Below are 15,781 nucleotides of genomic sequence, written 5' to 3' on the forward strand. Positions count from 1 at the left end.
ATAGTTTAGGTTAGGTGGGCTTCAGATTGGTTTCACAGGTCGGCGCATCATCGAGGGCCGAAGGGCCTGTACTGCGCTGTAATGATCTATGTTCTATGTTCTATGTTCTATGTTCTTTATTGACTGCCACCAGGGGAAAAATTGAATCTCAAAACATTACTCCTGGTATGTTCAAAAACCTCAGCTTCTTTAAGAAAAAATAGGCTGCAGCCTCCCTAACCATATTTTCCACCAAAATGTCTCCCTTTATAATAGAAAGTGCCAAAGCAAATGTGTCACGCTGTAAATTAATAGTGATGTTGTAATGGCTCTCCCTCCTCTTTTCAGTTGCATTGTAAAGAAACTCATATGTCCCATCTTTGTCTCCAAAATGTTAAGCAATTTGCTGTTTAACTAAATAATATGAAGATAATATATTATGCAAAAATAGTATGTGAATTCAATGTGAACTGAATAACATGCTAGACATAGTCCACCATCTAACCCTGCTTTAACTGAAGACTACACTTTGGTGGTGCACAATGTTTGTGCATGGGTTTGCCATTTCATTTTAACCTCAATTTTAACAAACATTTTCAGCCAGTCTCTTTTAACCAATACAGTATCACAAACAAAAACCATTGTGTTGGTGCTAATGCCTGTTATGGGAGGGTTGACAGCACAGTGATTCCACACATACAAATCGCATTTCCACTGTACACTTTAACCTGAAGTCCAATTTGGACAGCATAGTAATTAAAAAAAAGGCTCCAGTCTTTTCACCCCAGTAAATCTCTGACATTTCCTGTACAAAAGGTAAAATCGCACAACATTTTGATTATATTGGCACAATCATTTCGCTAAGGTAACTGTACCATAAGTAAAAGCAATGACTTTGACGTGAATGAAATGGAAGTCCTGAGCAGGCTACAGGGATCAAAAGAAATTAATCACTGGGGATAGGAAAGGGATTTACTCTGACAGTCAATATGATGGAATTATAGGGCACTAGGGAAGTAGCAGCAGCCTGGAAAACAGCTAATATGGTGCCTTTATTCAAAAAGATGACAAAGCAGACATAGACATCCATCGTTTTACTTTAATTATGTCAAAAAAAAATTCTTTTTGAAATAGTGTCTTTCATTACCTTGGGATTTCCCAAAGTGGTTTACAGCCATGTTTAGTCACTGTTGTAATGTCAGGAGTGTGGCAGCCAATTTAAACACAGCAAGATCCCACAAACAACAATCGTATAATGACCAGATGAAGAGCAACAGTAAGGTTGATTATGGGATAAGTGTTAGCTAGGATGCCAGGGAGAACTTGCTGACTTTTACTTTTAAAACAATCTCATGGGATCTTTTAAATCTACATAAGAGGCAGACAGGCATGGGTTTATCTCAACAAAAGGGTGGAATCTTGTGCTGTCTCCCATAGTGGGTTTGGTGGCAGAGGGAATATTTAATCAGGCTGAGGGAAGTGGTGGAGGCCTTACTTTCACTAAGGGAGATATGCTATGCAGGAAGCATGACAAGCAAGCATTGATGTATTGACTACCAGAGATTTCACAAGACATTCACTGAATGTGTGAGAGATCTTACATCAGGAGGTGATGGGCCTCTGATACTCAACCGCTGCTTTTGCTGTCAGCATCCTCTCTCCCCTCCCAGATAATCTCACAGTCCCACCCCATGATACCCATCCATTATCACTTATCTGTACTCGTGTGCTTCCTTGATCTGAATCCTTAGGTGAGTGTAGTATTGACAGTAGCCACCATTTCCTGGTAGTGCTGCTGAGCATAGAAGAGCAGCCAAACCACAGGAAAGTCCAATGCTGGGCCATTATGGGCATGAGTAGCACAAGTTGTGGGGAGCCTCCTCAAAAAGATGGAATGTGATGATATTGCTGCCTATTCAGCCAACGACTAATAAACCCACCCTCACCATCTCCACAGGTTTCTGCCAGGAGTCTCTGACAGCACAGCACTCCCTCAGTACTGCATTAGCATCAGCCTTATATTTTGTACTCTAGTCTCTAAAGTGAGATTTGAACGCAACCTCTTAACTCAGAGCAAGACTGCTGCCAGCGAGCATGGCTAATGCTAAAAATAATGGAATAGATTATCGGAAGTAAGATTTAGAATTATGTGGACAACAATAATTTAGCAAATTGCACTCTAATTGACTTCAATCCTCAGTATAGAACAATATTTGCATTTCTATAGTAAACATTTCAATTCACTTTATAAGAGTATTTATCAAACAAAACTTGTCAACAAACCACAAATGGAGATGTTAGGCTGAATGAGCAAATACCTGGCCAAAGAAATTAGGTTTTAAGGACTGTGTTTATGGAGAAGTGGCAATTAGAGGAATGGAAAGGTTTTGAAAAGGAATTGCAGAGCTTAAAGCAAAGTATTTGATGGCACGGCTGTCAATAGTGCCACAATTTCGCATGAATATAGGATGCACAAAAGGCCAGAACTAGAGGAGCATGGAGATCTCAGAGGATTGTCAGGAGGGGAGGTACAGAGATAGGGGGGGGATGAGAAAATGCTACAGAATAGGATGTAAATATTAAAATTAAAGAAGTACTGAGCATGGAGCCGATGTGAATCAATGAGCATTGGGTAAATGAACAGGACTTCATGTGTGAGCTGGGGTGACAGCAACACAGTTTTGGGTGAGTTGAAGCATATGAAAGATTAAAATAAGAAACCAGCCAAGAGAGCACTGAAATATTCGACTCCAGATTTAACAATGTTCCTGATACTGGTTTCAATTGAGGCAGGGAAAGAGATGAGTGATTTTATGGTGGCGAAAGGAAATCTTAGTAACAAGGTACATGTGAGAATTTAATCTCAGCATCGAGTAAGATGTGAAGGTTGCAAAGAGCATGGTTCAGCCTTAGGCATGGACCAGAAGAGGGATGGGACAGAATTTGCCACAGGGCTCAAAGACAAAGGCTTTAATTTGATGAATATTTAGTCGGAAGATCTAGGTCTGCTCATCCAGCACTGACTTTGGGGCAATCTGTGCGATAACTCAGGGGTAATGGAAAGGCCAGGAGGTGTAGTGGTAGGGTAGAGCTGGGTGCTATCAGTATAAAAGTGGAAGCCTATGTTTTTAGATGATGCTGCTAAGGGGACATCATACAGAAGAGAAATAGGAAGAAACAAAGATAGATCCCACGTTGATAGACTCTAAAGGTAATGGATTCAGTGTATGAAGGTTTGTAGGTGGATTTCTTACTTTGACTGGATCGTGAATAATGGATCAGGTAAGTGCTGCCCCACACAACGGAAAGTCACGAGAGAGATATTGGAGGAAGATGTGTTTTTGGGCTTGATGAAGTATGCAGATAAGCTGGGGAGGTGACAGTAGGCTCATAATCATCATTGATGGGTTCTATCAAGAATTCCCGAAAGTTTTTGACACGTTTCTGACAAAGTTCATGCACTAGACTCAAACCTACAGAGATTCAGTATGAATCCTCAAAATAGCACTGAAAGAGAAAACAACTGACGGGTAGTAAATGAGTCATTAGTGCAGGGGCTATGTCCAAGTGAGGAACTATTCAATGGTGTGCTCAGGATTTAATTCAGAAATTCAAAGTCACAAGATTTGCAGTGGACAAAAAAAGAGCTAATAACATAGGCATTGAATTTGGAGGAGGCAACTCAAAAATGACACAAGTGGTAATGTAAAATATTAACAGCTGCAGATGACGCTTAAATCAAACCAATGTAAAACAGTGTTCAATAAAGAAATAAATAATGTATAATAATGTGAAAGCCAAGGATGAAGTGAAAAGAGAGTGAGGAGTAAGAGCAGCATTACTGTTGGCCCAACAAGCAGTTTAACAATCAACAATGGTGAGCAACATAGTTCGAGCTTAGATGACTTTGTGAGCAACCATCTAATGCTATCGTTATACTGCACTTTGATCACAACATCTATTTCTGGATACTGAGGCACAAGGGTGACATTCAGGCATTTAGCTGCAGTACAGAGGTGACCTACCAGATGGTGTGAAAGATCTGAGCTATCAGACCACACTGTAGAAATCTGGGGTCCCCAGGCAAGGGGATACCTGGGAGATGACCTGATAACGACTACATGAATGGAAAAGATTAAAAAAAGGATAACTGGGGGTGTTAATTTTAAATGAAATTGAGAATGTAGGATAAGGGGAAACATTTTCAAGTTATTAAAAGTAAATTTAGAACTCTTGACATTAAACCTTTCAAGCAAACAGTGATCAACATGTGCTAAGACATCCGGAAAGAAACCGTATAGGTGAAAATTTGGGCTGTTTAGGAAACAATATCATTCTGCTGGATGATTGAGTTGAGAAGGCACAAACAGTGTTCTTTTCCATAATTTCAAAGTTTGGATTCTGACTTTGCTACTGGATGTCCCAAGGTGTTTTGTAGAAGGTGGCCAGTTAGTAGCCTTTTGGTGCCTCCATCCTGGATTGAAAATTCAGCCTTTTGTGTCCAGAAAGATGGAGTGTATGAAAATGGAAATTTCACGTGTATGGTCGATCCGTTTGAGTTCTGATCCAAATGGAACAGAAACTCTGAAGAAGGGTTTGAAACGTTAACTCTGCTTTCTCTTCACAGATGCTGCCAGACCTGCTGAGTTTCTCCAGTAATTTCTGCTTTTTTTGTTTGTTACAGATCTCCAGCACCCACAGTTTTGTTTTTAAATTTTATTTCATTTCTAATGCTACACCTAAGAAGTCTATAAGATATAGGAGTAGAATTAGACCAATCAGTCCATCAAGTCTGCTCCACCATTCAGTCATGGTTGATACGTTTCTCAACCCCATTTGCCTGCCTTCTTCCCATAACTCTTGGCTCCCCTTAATAATCAAGAACTTATCCAGCTCTGTCTTAAACACACACAATGACTTGGCCTCCACAGCCTTCTATGGTTGGAGTTCCACAGATTTACCACCCTCCAGGAAAAGAAATTGCTTCTCATTTCAGTTCTAAAGGATCATCCCATCATTCTGAGGCCCTCTGGTCCCAGGATACAAGAAGATAGAAAAGACACACAAACTAAACACCCACAAACTGACCGCTGGATCAGAAGAGCAAAATTTAGTTTCCATTAACATTGTCTTTCTAATTCTAATGAAAAAAAATGTAAATGTCAATGAGGAATTAATCCAATTTCTACTAATGAGATGGCAAAATCTCATGGATTGGTCACAAAATGTTGCATCACTGATTTAGATGCTTGTAAAAAAAGTGTACAGGGAATTAGAAATTTGGTGTAAATGCTCTCCAAAATTATTCTAAAAACATTCCATCAATCCCAGCAACATTAATTGAGCACAAAGTGCTACAGACTTTAAAAGAAAGATAACATGTATTGAATATGTCTTTAATGCCAACTTCTGTTGAGTTGTACAGGAAGATTTGAAGTACTAAAGACATTTTTGTGAGGCTTTGACAGTATTGATATGGCAATATACCTACAGTGTACTATTTTTAACGTGCAACACTAAATGATCACAGACTTTATATTCAGACCTAAAGGCTGAAGGCAGTTGCTAATGAAGTTCAATTTAACTCTTAGACAGGAGACAGAATGCTTGGGTTTGAGGTGATTCCCAAAAGAAACTCCCCAAGCATTTCAAAGCATGACAGCTGAAGCATGGTGAGCAATAAATTCCAAAATTAAATAGGGGGTCACCTTGTTCAAACTTCCTGGCAAATATCTAAGTCATTGCTTACGGCATGTGAACCAGACCATACATTGCAAGGATTGGCAGAGCTTTTGTGAGAATATTCAGAATTTAACAAACTTAGCACCAGCTTGTCCTTCGTGCTTGAAACCCGTGATGTTTAAAGGTTAGCAAATTAACTAAAAAAAACACTCATGATGGTTTTCTTGAATTTTAATGAATGATAGCATGATTTGGATGTAGCATAAAGGAATTTGGACATGAGATGGGCACAGAATTTGGATTTTGCCAAGATGACTTGCCTGGTTGAATGGCCTTCTGGTATGCAATTTGAAAATATAAAACAAAAAGATGACACAGGGTTGTCAGCACCTGTTGCATCAGAGTAATGGACTCGGTTTTCAGGCCAAAAGGTGAGAGATTAAAACTAAGGAATATTTGAATGGGCAATACTGCTAAGAGCATTTACAATGAAAATGGATGAATCAACACTCTAGATTGCTCTGTCCGGTCTCTTGCAAATGGAATAACTGACTTTACGAGAGCAATCACGGTTGAAAACTGGAAAGTGTTAGGAAATCAATCCAAAATAATCCTAACTTCATTCATAATTATTTGAAGGAAAAACAACCCCTACAGACTAATATAAAAAGAACAAGGCATTTCACGTGGTACTTTTATGTTGTGGTTTTAACTTATATACAAAGGTTATTTGAATATCCTATCTGTTTGGCATTGATTAACTGACTTCCAGGTTAGACTCTTGGAAAGTGTTATAGTCGCATGAAACCTTCCAAATACTTCTGTCTGAAGGTCAAACTTGATTATGACTGATAAGGCAGATGTTGGAAGTAATTAGACTGAAACAATCATTCTAACAAATTACACATGGAAATCAGTTTTTACTATAATTCATCTGCGCGGAACACATCCTTCACTGTTGCATGCAATCACATCCATCTAATGTAACTGCAGCATTTATAACCAAAATAATTCAGCCATTTGTCATAAAATTCTCTTCGTAAGTGGCTGCACAGTATGAGATGCCAAGACACTGCAGAATCATCAGGATTACTGAGCTTCAACACATTTGGCCTTGATCAACCAGATTTTCATAATCCTGCTGTTTATTTGACAGTGCCAGAAAATGCAAGTGTTTCCTCACAATTTGTCTAGTCTTACTATCTCAAGGACTGTAAAAATATCAAAAAAAATTCTATGCATTCATTTCACCTTGCACTCTCAAGAAGAATATCACTTCTGTCTATCATAATTGGACCATTATTGACGATAAGATATATAAACAGAAGTAGGCCATTCAGCCTATCGAGTCTACTCTGCTTCCAATGAGATCATGGTTGATCTGATAATCCTTAACTCCACTTTCCTGCCTTTTCCCCATGAACCTTACTGTTAAAAATCCGTCCATCTCAGCCTAACAATCTACCCTCAACAGCTCTCTGTGGTAAAGTATCCTGCAGAATGACTATCCTCGGAGTGAAGAAATTCCTCTTCATCTCTGTCTTAAATGGATGACTTCTTATTCTGAAATTATGCCTTCCAGTGCTAGACACACTCTCTGTCAAGGGGAAACAACCTCTCAGCATTGAAGAATTTTGTATCTTTCAATAAGATTGCCTCATATTCTTCTAAACTCCAATGAGTATAGGCCCAATCCTCTCAATCTCCCTTCATGAGAAAATCCATCCACACTCAGAATCAACCTAGTGAACATTCTCAGGACTGCCTCTAATCCCAGTACATCTTTCTTTAGATAAGGAGAACAAAACTGTTTACAGCAGTCTGCACACTGACTGATAGGTACACTTCCTGGTTTCAAGACCAGCAAAGTTTTGTTGCTAGGATGTGGTTAAAGTTGTTCTATAACTGAACAGAATAATCTTCTGTCATTTGCTTAACACTTTCACCATTTTGCAAAGCAGAGATTGAAAACTTCACCAAATGAAGAGTTTTTTCAAGGTATACATTTTTATTTTCAGGAACCCGTGAGAATGTTGCTGTAGTGATTGGAAAGAGGGCCAGGTGAATTTCATTGACTATGAAATCCTAGATTGGGGTTGTTAACCTGGGCCAATGAGGGAGCCCTGGCTGACAGATATAAACAGAAGAATCAGAGCATCCCCTCATTCTAAGCCGACTTTCCACTTTATTTCCATTCACATTATCTTACAAAGGTTTCTGAGGTTCGCATTAGTTCAGTCCAAAGAGAAGGGTCCTTATAAAGTGAGCTCAGTAACATATGGTTTAGAGCAGCTAGGAAGGCAGGGCTTCAGTTTTCATATAGAACCAGCTGCATGGATATTTTTACCTTGAGTGAGTGGAGAAAATCTATAAAATTTGATCTCATGTGATATAATTGCAGGTCTTGCAAATGATAACAAGGCACAGTACTGCCATTATGATCTCAGCAACAATGAAGTGGTGAAACGTTTCCATTATGGACAATCTACTGCTGAATATCAGGAGGAACGAAACCCTGTGCTAATATTTACTTCTTAGGTGCTCAGAACCATCATTTTGATATGAAATGATGTTCAATAAGACTTCAACATTTCTGTAGTCAATCAAAAGCAGAAAGGGCTGTAAATGCTGAGCAAATGCCATGGCATTTTGGTTGGCATCAGAACTGAATTGGAGAGACTTCAATAGAAAATTAATATAGCATTTAAAGAGTGAATAGTAGGGAAAGACATAAATATTTTCCTTGTTTTTGTTTTAATCTGAAGTCTGATTTAGACACGATAGTCTTTCTACAGAAACATTCTGACCAATAAGACCAGATTTCCCTGCAAATTGCACAGTGAATGCTAAGTGTGAAGGCAAGGAGAAGAACTTTGTTACCTACGATATCTTGATATAGGTGGAGTGGACAATATCACCCTAATATGTTTTTTGGCAGACAGGATTGGGTTCAATGCTGTTTTTAATTGGGTGAAGTGTAAAAACAGCATTGAACTGATTCTGAGCCATTCTGTTTTTTACTTCACAAATGCTGACAGATCTCCTGAGTTTCTACACATATTTTGCTTTTATTACAAGGCCAATGTTGGTATGAGGAGAAGGGAGAGGGGAGAGGGGGATGTCAGAAGTACTAAATTATAAGAGTTTGTGGGAAGCAGGATGTGAGAAGGGGGATTAGGTATGAGGATGCAGCCTTCTATCATTTTATCCTTGCTGCAAGGCATGGCTTTGGGTATTGGCTGATCCAAAGATGGTGCAGCACCATCTTCTCAGTTGAGATAATAGCTGTGCCTCATCTATGCCGCCTCCTGTAATGTGCCAGCTTATCCTGAATGACAAGGGGAAGCATGTCAGTGGAACTATACGGTTGTCATAGTTGCATACTGGTAGAGTGCATATTACCCTTGACCTCTGGTTACTAGACTAATGACAATATCACCGTTTTGAACTTTGCAGCAGTAAATGTGTGAGTGTGGGTTGGAGCAAAGACTGAGTCTTGTTTGATCAAAATTGTCAGTAGGTGAGGAATGGGAATGTGGTTAATAGTGGCTGAGATGTGTGGTGCAATTTTTGGGATATGCCATTTGATGATACATTCACTGACCCTAATCACAGCTTTTTGTGATACTGTGGCCAACTCCCTCAGACTTGATTCCAGACATTTCCCTCCATGCCTATTTGGTTCCAAAGCCTTTTGAATGTGTTTTTTTTTCTGGAGAGTGTCCTGTCCCTCTGTGAATAGAACACATCTGCTCCCCTGTCCATTCTTGATCAAGGCATCGAATAGAATATAGTAGATCTAGGAGCCCGTTCTCTTCCATGTCGTGCCCCATCATTGCATGTTTTAACATGTCAGCATGAGTTCCACACTGACTTCCAGCATCCAATGCATTCTGCTTTTCTGAAGTGCTGGCACAGATTTAACCATCTCACCACTATTCACGTGTGTAACTATTCAATAGTGTGGTTATAGCATGGAAACAATGCATGCGAGATCTTTGTGCATCATGATTCCATGCCTGTCTTTGAATATTAGCCTCCTGAAATTGATAATTATTCCAAGAGGGAGAAGGGGAGAGTCACCAAACGAGGTTTTAAAGATCTTAAAAGTGATCAGAAATGAATTGTAAACTGGATGAAACTTTAATGGTAAACCTATGGTCAAACAATGGGAAGTATTCATAGAAGGTATTGGTACAATACAATGGGAGTGCATAATCTTAAAGGCAAAAGTTTCACTTGTGCTGTTAAGCAATGGCAGTGAACAGATGTGGCATGAGACAGTATCAAATTAAAAGAAACTAACTTAGAGAAATACGAGGAAAAAAAGAAATTGACAGACTGGAGACAGAAATAAAAACAAGTGGTACACATAAAGTAATAAGAGTGGTTAAAATGTGCAAGGAATATCAAGTCTAACACAAGCTTTTTCTAAATATAATAAGAAATGAATTGTGGCAGGGCAATATAGGTCTGTTAAAGACAGGTGGGGGTAAGAATATAACTGCTCTGTGGTATTTCCCTATTTCTGAGCCAAGAGGCCTGGGTTTAAATTCCACCTGCTCCAGAAGTGTGTACTAACATCTCTGAATAGGTTGGTTAGGAGAATTCTATAATGGATTAGAATGAAATATCAGATTTACTAAATGCAGTCGGGGAATCTCTTGTCACAGTAGATGAAATTTAAAAAGAAACACTAGCAGTAAGTGATAACCTAAAAATAAGTCAAGTGGAACAACTTAGTGCATTCATTATAAGTAAAGTAAATGGTAATGTAGAAAATAATGGGATTGGTCATAATTATGCAAAGCTTTCAAAATTCTTAAATTATGCCTTTGAGACTTTGCACTTGGAAATTGCAAATCTCAATCCATTACTTAAGAAGGGATTGATAAGGAAACTAGGAAATTACAGGCCTGCCTCTTCAAAATTAGTTGTGGGGAAGTTATAGGGATTAGTCATTGGGAATAGATTGATTGTTCACTTGAACAAACGTGAGCTGGTCAGAAAAAAACTCAACGTGAATTTCTGAAGGGTATGTTATGATTGATTAATTAGGTTGAAATCTTTGAAGCCTGAAAACTGAAAACTTGTGAAGAAGCTCATTTTAAAAAAATCCAGCACATATATACTGCATGAGATTAAATTATTTTGCCAAGGGATGGAACTGTGTCCCTTGGTCACCAAGTGAGTGAACCAGAAAAATAGGCTATAAATATGAAGATCGCACTGCACAATGAGGGACTGCAATAGATCAACACGCCAGGATTGATGGCTGAGGATCAGTAGGATCCTAGCAAGGTGTGGACACTCCTAGAAGATAAACTCAAAGTAAAGGGCGATTTCCAAATCCATTGGTTAAAGCTGATGACACATTGGCATTTACGAAGTAAGTCCATTAACAATTTGTTGCAAGGTGCTAAAATAAAGCCCAAGAGAGTGTCATCTTAGATATTTAAATGTTAAAATGGATTTTGGAACTAATGGTAATGAAGGATCAAAAGTATGCCAAGTCTTGTGGCAATGTGGCTTGATTCTCATAATTTGTAATTTTCATGTATCATTGACTATATAAAACATATGGCTTGCATGGACATTGGGCTAGGCAATGTAGGAGGTCAGAAGCTCAGAAAAGGCATCTGAAACTGGTGATGAACCACACACAGAGTCTAAGAGTGCAAGGCACAATGCCAATCACAATGAAGGATATTCCAATACACAATAGAAGCCTAAGATGATACATAATGTTGGTGAGGAAGTGAAACATGAAGAGGATCTAAACAAGAATCAGATTCAGCTACCAATTGAACAGGCATTCTAGCTTCCCAGAAAGAAAAAAAATAGCTGTTAAACTGATAAATGAGATATATTGGTCTGACTAGTCAGATCAGTCAGACCATTAAGTCTCAGTAAAAAACAGCTAATACTGGTAAATGAGGCATACTGGCAATAACACATGAAAATGGCTGACCAGTAATAGACTAGTCAGATAAGTATGCTAAATATGACATCTGCTACTGAGACTGAAAACGTAGATCAGTAAGCAGACCAACGTTACAAAGATCTCCATTGGTGATGCTGTTGAGGTTTGTAGATTCAGGGGAGTTCAATCTTTATGTACATTTTGCATTGAGTGCACCTTAGACACCTATCACCATATACTGGGGCTTACAGCAATGTCTCAGGACAGCAGTAGATGGCAGTGTTACCAAAATGCCCTCAATAACCCCCAGATTATGGGACTATCACAATCCCAGCATGGATCCTTACATGCAGCCTAGTGCATTGTTTATATACCTCTCGCGTGGGCCCGCTATCATTTCCCATGGCTTCTGAGCAGTGTGTTAGCATAGACACATCACTAAGAGTGTGACAATATTTGCATAATATTTGTGGGGAATTCCTCACACAGTTTAGAAGTCACTAACTTGAAGTCAATGTTGACAGATCTACTCTTTTCAATTATGAGCTATACAACTGACCTATTTATATTTTGTCATGTTTGAGTCAGGAATCTGTAGGTCCATATTATAAAGCTTTTAGAAATAGAGCGTTCACTTCAGGCACAGCAAGAATAATCTGACAGCTCTCAGGCATTCACTCTGCTACCTTACTAGACAGAAGGTTGGCCGTTTTGCTCAGTATACACTTTTTAGCAAACAATATACATGAAGAAAGCATTTTTGTTGACATTACAAAGAGGGAAATATAGGTTTTATACATGTATAGTTTGGGAAAGAAATAGCTCAGTGTGTAGCAATGATAAATGAAAAATATGTAAAAACACAAGTATAGAAAACCACACACATTTCATAATCCAGTCACTGGTCAAAATTATACTCATGATTATCACATATATCCTTTTATCTGATCTCAAGGGAGACTGAAAAATTGCCAGAGCTATTTAGATTATAGGCAATACACGCACTTCAGTCAAAGGCATATCCATTAAACGCTTTTGGAAAAATAATCTGAATAAATATTTGATTTGAGTTCTGTTAATAGTTTAGCTGATTGAGCAGCAAGGTCACAAGTGCCACCTGATTTCACCTGGGTAATGGCAGAGTACAAATGAGTAACTTAATTTAGGATAGGATAAAATGCATGAATTTCTGTTCTTGTCCATCCCTCACGTTGGAAAATGGACAGGGATTATGTAACAGACTGAAGGAAGTAATATTGACCACAACTCTCAGTCAATTAGCTTGCTGGCACTCATCAGCTGATCTCACAGTTAATTGGAGAAGGGATAGAAAGGAGATCAGTAGCTACAGAACAGCACTCCCTCCCCCAGACAAAGGAGAAAGGAGAAGGAAGGATAATTGTGGATAAGCTGGAGGAGAATTACCTGACAAGGGCTTTTTTTTCAATTTTTGAAACATTTTCTAAATATTTGGCTATTTTAAACCTTAATCCCACCCCTCCGCATATCAATTATGATATTAATGTCACAGAAACTCATTTTCCTAGTGACGGCTAATTTGTTACACATGGGATAAAATATTTAAAATGGTAGGCTCATAGTTTAGCACATATTTGGGAGGAGAAATTGTTATTGGTAAATAAGGAGAGTATTCTATGGATACCAAAAGTCAGGGGGTTTATTCCCCATTTGCCAGTACATTATATTTTCAATCTCTTACTTGGAACACACATTTATTTCATAATCTCAAAATAAAAAACTGTTGCCTAAAGCCGCCACTGTGATATTGATTTTCAATGTTAAACATGTTATACTTCCTTGTCAGAATATCACCTGTCAGTAATTAAACAAGCTGGTCAACTAGCCCCCAGAGAATGTCCACAAAGCTTTCTGAATCAATATTTCATTTACTATTCTTTTTCTGAGTAACATTAAAAATGACTTTAGACCAAATTAATAGAAAGCAATATTGTGTATGTCACAATAAGCTGAGCAGATTTAACAATGAGCTGTCTTTTTAATGCATTTATTAAAGAGTTTACTGAAAGTCTACACCATCTTTTGAAAGCATAAGCATGAGATTTTTTTCCCCGCAACTGAGATTTGTGAGCTGCATTTGGAATTTTTAACCTGAGCACTTGCAACGTGAATTCCAGGATAATTGAACACTGTTCAGTTACTGGTCTGACAGAATATTCCAGTGGTTTCTCTTCAAAAGCTTTTCAAATTTATTTCAAGAAAAGCTGAGGACAAACTTTAAATTCTTTCCTCAAATGAAGTTTTTGTTGAGTACTATTTTTAAACAGTGAGACTGTGTGTATCTAAAAAACGAGACTATTGATTATACCATCTTCGGATCAGTTTGTTTTATGTTGTATATGACTTCTTTGGTAGTTATGGAACGATTCTGGAGTTTGATATCATTCAGAATTGATTTCAGGGTGTAGCAGACCTGGGATTGATGGAGCTGAGAAACAAGGAGGCAGGGGGAACCTTTTTTCTTACTCTAAGAGAGATATTTTTTACCTGTTGAGATTCAAAATAAAATTAAATTTTGAACTAAGCGGCTTCTAATTGTCACTTCTTATTACCATCTGTATGGTGACAGTTAGAAAATATAAACATGCTAATTACTAAGAGCTGTCAGCCACAGAAACAGGGACAAACAGTGCTTTTCCTTATTTAGTTTCTCCTTCAGATTAAAAGTCAACATGTTGTATTTTGAGTACCTACAACTGTTTGAATCATGCTTCTTCCTGCTGACTGCCCCTTTGAATCTGCCAATGAGACAAACTTCAAATTAACCCTATTTATTTCCAGTTTCAGTTCCAGTTTCCTTTCCTCAGCAGTGCAAGAGAACAAGAACATAGAGAACATAGAACAGTACAGCACAGTACAGGCCCTTCGGCCCACGATGTTGTGCTGACCTATTATCCTACTAAGATCAATCTACCCTGCATACGCTACATTTTACTATCCTCTATGTGCCTATCCAAGAGTCGCTTAAAAGTCTTTAAAGTATCTGACTCCACTACCACCGCTGGCAGCACATTCCACACGCCCACCACTCTCTGTGTGAAGAACCTACCTCTGACATCTCCCCTGTACCTTCCTCCAATCACATTAAAATTATGCTTCCTTGTAATAGTCATTTCCGCCCTGTGAAAAAGTCCTGACTATCCACTCTATCTATGCCTCTTATCATCTTGTAAACCTCTATCAAATCACCTCTCATCCTTCTGCGCTCCAATGAATAAAGCCCTAGCTCTCTCAACCTTTCCTGATAAGACCTGTCCTCCAGTCCAGGCAGCATCCTGGTAAATCTCCTCTGCACTCTCTCTAAAGCTTCCACATCTTTCCTATAATGAGGTGACCAGAACTGAAAACCATATTCCAAGTGTGGTCTAACCAGAGTTTTATAGAGCTGCAGCATAACCTCATGGCTCTTAAACTCAATTCCCTGCCAATGAAAGCCAACACACCAGATGCCTTCTTTACAACCCTGTCAACTTGGGTCGCAACTTTGAGGGATCTATGGACGTGGACCCCTCTGTTCCTCCACACTGCCAAGAATCCTGCCATTAACCCTGTATTCTGAATTCAAATTTGACCTTCCAAAATGAATCACTTCACACTTTTCTTGGTTGAATTCCATCTGCCACTTCTTTGCCCAGCTCTGCATCCTGTCAATGTCCCGTTGCAACCTACAACAGCCCTCCACGCCGTCCACAACTCCACCAACCTTTGTGTCATCGGCAAACTTACTAACCCACCCTTCCACTTCCTCATCCAAGTCATTTATAAAGCTCACAAAGAGCAGAGGTCCCAGAACAGATCCCTGCGGAACACCACTGATCACTGAGCTCCAGGCTGAATACTGTCCATCTACTACCACCCTCTGTCTTCTATTAGTCAGCCAGTTTTGTATCCAGACTGCCAAATTTCCCTGAATCCATGCCACCTTACATTCTGAATGAGCCTACCATGTGGAACCTTATCGAATGCTTTGCTAAAATCCATATACACCACATCCACTGCTCTACCTTCATCGATGTGTTTTGTCACATCCTCAAAGAATTCAATAAGGCTTGTCAGGCATGACCTGCCCCTCACAAAGCCATGCTGAATATTTCTAATCAAACAGTGATTTTCTGAATAATCATAAATACTATCTCTCAGAATCCTCTCCAATAATTT

The sequence above is a fragment of the Rhincodon typus genome, chromosome 5 (genome assembly GCF_021869965.1).
Source record: "Rhincodon typus isolate 14 chromosome 5, sRhiTyp1.1, whole genome shotgun sequence".
Lineage (NCBI taxonomy): Eukaryota > Metazoa > Chordata > Chondrichthyes > Orectolobiformes > Rhincodontidae > Rhincodon > Rhincodon typus.